The sequence below is a fragment of the Salmo salar genome, chromosome 27 (assembly GCF_965601325.2).
Source record: "Salmo salar chromosome 27, fSalSal1, whole genome shotgun sequence".
Classification (NCBI taxonomy): Eukaryota; Metazoa; Chordata; class Actinopteri; order Salmoniformes; family Salmonidae; genus Salmo; species Salmo salar.
The window spans coordinates 40,173,912-40,180,324 of NC_138317.1; positions in this window are offsets into that span (position 1 = coordinate 40,173,912).

Below are 6,413 nucleotides of genomic sequence, written 5' to 3' on the forward strand. Positions count from 1 at the left end.
GTGGCGTGACAGTCTGGTCTAACGTGTAGCGGCCAGCGTGGCGTGACAGTCTGGTCTAACGTGTAGCGGCCAGCGTGGCGTGACAGTCTGGTCTAACGTGTAGCGGCCAGCGTGGCGTGACAGTCTGGTCTAACGTGTAGCGGCCAGCGTGACAGTCTGGTCTAACGTGTAGCGGCCAGCGTGACAGTCTGGTCTAACGTGTAGCGGCCAGCGTGACAGTCTGGTCTAACGTGTAGCGGCCAGCGTGACAGTCTGGTCTAACGTGTAGCGGCCAGCGTGACAGTCTGGTCTAACGTGTAGCGGCCAGCGTGACAGTCTGGTCTAACGTGTAGCGGCCAGCGTGACAGTCTGGTCTAACGTGTAGCGGCCAGGCGTGACAGTCTGGTCTAACGTGTAGCGGCCAGCGTGACAGTCTGGTCTAACGTGTAGCGGCCAGCGTGGGTGACAGTCTGGTCTAACGTGTAGCGGCCAGCGTGGCGTGACAGTCTGGTCTAACGTGTAGCGGCCAGCGTGGCGTGACAGTCTGGTCTAACGTGTAGCGGCCAGCGTGGCGTGACAGTCTGGTCTAACGTGTAGCGGCCAGCGTGGCGTGACAGTCTGGTCTAACGTGTAGCGGCCAGCGTGGCGTGACAGTCTGGTCTAACGTGTAGCGGCCAGCGTGGCGTGACAGTCTGGTCTAACGTGTAGCGGCCAGCGTGGCGTGACAGTCTGGTCTAACGTGTAGCGGCCAGCGTGACAGTCTGGTCTAACGTGTAGCGGCCAGCGTGACAGTCTGGTCTAACGTGTAGCGGCCAGCGTGACAGTCTGGTCTAACGTGTAGCGGCCAGCGTGACAGTCTGGTCTAACGTGTAGCGGCCAGCGTGACAGTCTGGTCTAACGTGTAGCGGCCAGCGTGACAGTCTGGTCTAACGTGTAGCGGCCAGCGTGACAGTCTGGTCTAACGTGTAGCGGCCAGCGTGACAGTCTGGTCTAACGTGTAGCGGCCAGCGTGACAGTCTGGTCTAACGTGTAGCGGCCAGCGTGACAGTCTGGTCTAACGTGTAGCGGCCAGCGTGACAGTCTGGTCTAACGTGTAGCGGCCAGGCGTGACAGTCTGGTCTAACGTGTAGCGGCCAGCGTGACAGTCTGGTCTAACGTGTAGCGGCCAGCGTGACAGTCTGGTCTAACGTGTAGCGGCCAGCGTGACAGTCTGGTCTAACGTGTAGCGGCCAGCGTGACAGTCTGGTCTAACGTGTAGCGGCCAGCGTGACAGTCTGGTCTAACGTGTAGCGGCCAGCGTGACAGTCTGGTCTAACGTGTAGCGGCCAGCGTGACAGTCTGGTCTAACGTGTAGCGGCCAGCGTGACAGTCTGGTCTAACGTGTAGCGGCCAGCGTGACAGTCTGGTCTAATGTGTAGCGGCCAGGCGTGACAGTCTGGTCTAACGTGTAGCGGCCAGCGTGGCGTGACAGTCTGGTCTAACGTGTAGCGGCCAGCGTGACAGTCTGGTCTAATGTGTAGCGGCCAGCGTGGCGTGACAGTCTGGTCTAACGTGTAGCGGCCAGCGTGGCGTGACAGTCTGGTCTAACGTGTAGCGGCCAGCGTGACAGTCTGGTCTAACGTGTAGCGGCCAGCGTGGCGTGACAGTCTGGTCTAACGTGTAGCGGCCAGCGTGGCGTGACAGTCTGGTCTAATGTGTAGCGGCCAGCGTGACGTGACAGTCTGGTCTAACGTGTATCGGCCAGCGTGGCGTGACAGTCTGGTCTAACGTGTAGCGGCCAGCGTGGCGTGACAGTCTGGTCTAATGTGTAGCGGCCAGCGTGACAGTCTGGTCTAATGTGTAGCGGCCAGCGTGACAGTCTGGTCTAATGTGTAGCGGCCAGCGTGACAGTCTGGTCTAATGTGTAGCGGCCAGCGTGGCGTGACAGTCTGGTCTAATGTGTAGCGGCCAGCGTGACAGTCTGGTCTAACGTGTAGCGGCCAGCGTGGCGTGACAGTCTGGTCTAACGTGTAGCGGCCAGCGTGACGTGACAGTCTGGTCTAATGTGTAGCGGCCAGCGTGACAGTCTGATCTAACGTGTATCGGCCAGCGTGGCGTGACAGTCTGGTCTAACGTGTATCGGCCAGCGTGGCGTGACAGTCTGGTCTAATGTGTAGCGGCCAGCGTGACAGTCTGGTCTAATGTGTAGCGGCCAGCGTGACAGTCTGGTCTAATGTGTAGCGGCCAGCGTGACAGTCTGATCTAACGTGTATCGGCCAGCGTGGCGTGACAGTCTGGTCTAACGTGTATCGGCCAGCGTGGCGTGACAGTCTGGTCTAATGTGTAGCGGCCAGCGTGACGTGACAGTCTGGTCTAACGTGTATCGGCCAGCGTGGCGTGACAGTCTGGTCTAACGTGTATCGGCCAGCGTGGCGTGACAGTCTGGTCTAACGTGTAGCGGCCAGCGTGGCGTGACAGTCTGGTCTAATGTGTAGCGGCCAGCGTGACAGTCTGGTCTAATGTGTAGCGGCCAGCGTGACAGTCTGGTCTAACGTGTAGCGGCCAGCGTGACAGTCTGGTCTAACGTGTAGCGGCCAGCGTGGCGTGACAGTCTGGTCTAACGTGTAGCGGCCAGCGTGACGTGACAGTCTGGTCTAATGTGTAGCGGCCAGCGTGACAGTCTGATCTAACGTGTATCGGCCAGCGTGGCGTGACAGTCTGGTCTAACGTGTATCGGCCAGCGTGGCGTGACAGTCTGGTCTAACGTGTAGCGGCCAGCGTGACGTGACAGTCTGGTCTAACGTGTATCGGCCAGCGTGACAGTCTGGTCTAACGTGTAGCGGCCAGCGTGACAGTCTGGTCTAATGTGTAGCGGCCAGCGTGACAGTCTGGTCTAATGTGTAGCGGCCAGCGTGACAGTCTGGTCTAATGTGTAGCGGCCAGCGTGACAGTCTGGTCTAATGTGTAGCGGCCAGCGTGACAGTCTGGTCTAACGTGTAGCGGCCAGCGTGACAGTCTGGTCTAACGTGTAGCGGCCAGCGTGACGTGACAGTCTGGTCTAACGTGTAGCGGCCAGCGTGGCGTGACAGTCTGGTCTAACGTGTAGCGGCCAGCGTGGCGTGACAGTCTGGTCTAACGTGTAGCGGCCAGCGTGACAGTCTGATCTAACGTGTATCGGCCAGCGTGGCGTGACAGTCTGGTCTAACGTGTATCGGCCAGCGTGGCGTGACAGTCTGGTCTAACGTGTATCGGCCAGAGTGGCGTGACAGTCTGGTCTAACGTGTATCGGCCAGCGTGGCGTGACAGTCTGGTCTAACGTGTAGCGGCCAGCGTGGCGTGACAGTCTGGTCTAACGTGTAGCGGCCAGCGTGACAGTCTGGTCTAATGTGTAGCGGCCAGCGTGGCGTGACAGTCTGGTCTAACGTGTAGCGGCCAGCGTGACGTGACAGTCTGGTCTAACGTGTATCGGCCAGCGTGACAGTCTGGTCTAACGTGTAGCGGCCAGCGTGACAGTCTGATCTAACGTGTAGCGGCCAGCGTGGCGTGACAGTCTGGTCTAACGTGTATCGGCCAGCGTGGCGTGACAGTCTGGTCTAACGTGTATCGGCCAGCGTGGCGTGACAGTCTGGTCTAACGTGTATCGGCCAGCGTGGCGTGACAGTCTGGTCTAACGTGTAGCGGCCAGCGTGACAGTCTGGTCTAATGTGTAGCGGCCAGCGTGGCGTGACAGTCTGGTCTAACGTGTAGCGGCCAGCGTGACGTGACAGTCTGGTCTAACGTGTAGCGGCCAGCGTGACGTGACAGTCTGGTCTAACGTGTAGCGGCCAGCGTGACAGTCTGGTCTAATGTGTAGCGGCCAGCGTGACAGTCTGGTCTAACGTGTAGCGGCCAGCGTGACAGTCTGGTCTAACGTGTAGCGGCCAGCGTGACAGTCTGGTCTAACGTGTAGCGGCCAGCGTGACAGTCTGGTCTAACGTGTAGCGGCCAGCGTGACAGTCTGGTCTAATGTGTAGCGGCCAGCGTGGCGTGACAGTCTGGTCTAATGTGTAGCGGCCAGCGTGACAGTCTGGTCTAACGTGTAGCGGCCAGCGTGACAGTCTGGTCTAACGTGTATCGGCCAGCGTGGCGTGACAGTCTGGTCTAACGTGTATCGGCCAGCGTGGCGTGACAGTCTGGTCTAACGTGTAGCGGCCAGCGTGACGTGACAGTCTGGTCTAACGTGTATCGGCCAGCGTGGCGTGACAGTCTGGTCTAACGTGTAGCGGCCAGCGTGACAGTCTGATCTAACGTGTATCGGCCAGCGTGGCGTGACAGTCTGGTCTAACGTGTATCGGCCAGCGTGGCGTGACAGTCTGGTCTAATGTGTAGCGGCCAGCGTGACGTGACAGTCTGGTCTAACGTGTATCGGCCAGCGTGACAGTCTGGTCTAACGTGTAGCGGCCAGCGTGACAGTCTGGTCTAACGTGTAGCGGCCAGCGTGACAGTCTGGTCTAACGTGTAGCGGCCAGCGTGACAGTCTGGTCTAACGCGTAGCGGCCAGCGTGACAGTCTGGTCTAACGTGTAGCGGCCAGCGTGACAGTCTGGTCTAACGTGTAGCGGCCAGCGTGACAGTCTGGTCTAACGTGTAGCGGCCAGCGTGACAGTCTGGTCTAACGTGTAGCGGCCAGCGTGACAGTCTGATCTAACGTGTAGCGGCCAGCGTGGCGTGACAGTCTGATCTAACGTGTAGCGGCCGGCGTGGCGTGACAGTCTGATCTAACGTGTAGCGGCCGGCGTGACAGTCTGGTCTAACGTGTAGCGGCCAGCGTGGCGTGACAGTCTGGTCTAACGTGTAGCGGCCAGCGTGGCGTGACAGTCTGGTCTAACGTGTAGCGGCCAGCGTGGCGTGACAGTCTGGTCTAACGTGTAGCGGCCAGCGTGGCGTGACAGTCTGGTCTAACGTGTAGCGGCCAGCGTGACAGTCTGGTCTAACGTGTAGCGGCCAGCGTGGCGTGACAGTCTGGTCTAACGTGTAGCGGCCAGCGTGGCGTGACAGTCTGGTCTAACGTGTAGCGGCCAGCGTGGCGTGACAGTCTGGTCTAACGTGTAGCGGCCAGCGTGGCGTGACAGTCTGGTCTAACGTGTAGCGGCCAGCGTGGCGTGACAGTCTGGTCTAACGTGTAGCGGCCAGCGTGGCGTGACAGTCTGGTCTAACGTGTAGCGGCCAGCGTGGCGTGACAGTCTGGTCTAACGTGTAGCGGCCAGCGTGGCGTGACAGTCTGGTCTAACGTGTAGCGGCCAGCGTGGCGTGACAGTCTGGTCTAACGTGTAGCGGCCAGCGTGGCGTGACAGTCTGGTCTAACGTGTAGCGGCCAGCGTGGCGTGACAGTCTGGTCTAACGTGTAGCGGCCAGCGTGGCGTGACAGTCTGGTCTAACGTGTAGCGGCCAGCGTGGCGTGACAGTCTGGTCTAACGTGTAGCGGCCAGCGTGGCGTGACAGTCTGGTCTAACGTGTAGCGGCCAGCGTGGCGTGACAGTCTGGTCTAACGTGTAGCGGCCAGCGTGGCGTGACAGTCTGGTCTAACGTGTAGCGGCCAGCGTGGCGTGACAGTCTGGTCTAACGTGTAGCGGCCAGCGTGGCGTGACAGTCTGGTCTAACGTGTAGCGGCCAGCGTGGCGTGACAGTCTGGTCTAACGTGTAGCGGCCAGCGTGGCGTGACAGTCTGGTCTAACGTGTAGCGGCCAGCGTGGCGTGACAGTCTGGTCTAACGTGTAGCGGCCAGCGTGGCGTGACAGTCTGGTCTAACGTGTAGCGGCCAGCGTGGCGTGACAGTCTGGTCTAACGTGTAGCGGCCAGCGTGGCGTGACAGTCTGGTCTAACGTGTAGCGGCCAGCGGCGTGACAGTCTGGTCTAACGTGTAGCGGCCAGCGTGACAGTCTGGTCTAACGTGTAGCGGCCAGCGTGACAGTCTGGTCTAACGTGTAGCGGCCAGCGTGACAGTCTGGTCTAACGTGTAGCGGCCAGCGTGACAGTCTGGTCTAACGTGTAGCGGCCAGCGTGACAGTCTGGTCTAACGTGTAGCGGCCAGCGTGACAGTCTGGTCTAACGTGTAGCGGCCAGCGTGACAGTCTGGTCTAACGTGTAGCGGCCAGCGTGACAGTCTGGTCTAACGTGTAGCGGCCAGCGTGACAGTCTGGTCTAACGTGTAGCGGCCAGCGTGGCAGTCTGGTCTAACGTGTAGCGGCCAGCGTGGCAGTCTGGTCTAACGTGTAGCGGCCAGCGTGGCGTGACAGTCTGGTCTAACGTGTAGCGGCCAGCGTGGCGTGACAGTCTGGTCTAACGTGTAGCGGCCAGCGTGGCGTGACAGTCTGGTCTAACGTGTAGCGGCCAGCGTGGCGTGACAGTCTGGTCTAACGTGTAGCGGCCAGCGTGACAGTCTGGTCTAACGTGTAGCGGCCAGCGTGACAGTCTGGT